Below are 1,094 nucleotides of genomic sequence, written 5' to 3' on the forward strand. Positions count from 1 at the left end.
TATATATATATATATATATATATGAGTGTGTATGATTGCGTATAGTAAGATATATTTATCAATGAAATTCCAACTTAGTCTGATTTTCACGTTTTAATATTTACAACTTCCACTATTTTGCAATATTGAAAGAAACTAGTACTTTCATGCGTTACACAATCATCAGGTTCATATAGTGACAGATATGTTCTGCAATTGACAACGGTGCCAGTCGTGTTCCACAATTGACAACTGTGCTAGTTGTCGATTGCGTGACACGACTATCACTGTATAAGTCTGATGATTGCGTAACACATGGAAGTACTAGTTTAAGTTAAAATTTCGTTCATTAATACACACAGGCATATATCTATATATACTCTCTTTGTGCCTCTGTACAAACACATGCAATGAATGTGTCTGTATGTGTGAGTTTCTTTGTGTCTATGTTTGTTTTCTTCCTTCATTTGACTACCAGTGTCTGTGCGTTTATGTCCACGTAAGTTAGCGGTTGTGAAAAAGGGACGATAAAATAAGTACCAGGCTTAAAAAAAAACTAAAACATACGTACCGGAATCGATTCGTCCGACTAAAATTCATCAAGTAGATGAACCAGTATGATCGCAGTTCAGTGACTGAAACAAGTACAAGAAGAGAAAATATCAAAAACACAAACACACGCACAAACGTACACATCACACACATAGATATATATATATATAGAGAGAGAGAGGGTGAGAGGCTGAGGGGTGAGAGGGGGGACGGGAGGGAGAGAGAGAACGCAGAGATACTTAATTCTATCGTATCTCATATATTGTAAATTGCTCTAAGATATTAATTTCTTCACTTCTCTATCAACGAAATAAAGATGGCGTTACAACGACATTATTTCTTTTTATTTTTTAGACAGTTGGCTAAAATTGTAACTTTATTGAAAGGTAATATATTGCATTTTAAATTGTGTGTTAATTAATTACTTGACCCAATTTACAGCGTACACTCTATCACGCATCTTAAAATAACCTATTTCGTTGACTCCGCATGTATATATTTTATAAGTAGCGATGAGCTACAAATTTCTCTCTGCACATGCATCTATATATATATATATATAT

This window comes from Octopus bimaculoides, chromosome 15, assembly GCF_001194135.2.
Source record: "Octopus bimaculoides isolate UCB-OBI-ISO-001 chromosome 15, ASM119413v2, whole genome shotgun sequence".
NCBI classification, from domain to species: domain Eukaryota; kingdom Metazoa; phylum Mollusca; class Cephalopoda; order Octopoda; family Octopodidae; genus Octopus; species Octopus bimaculoides.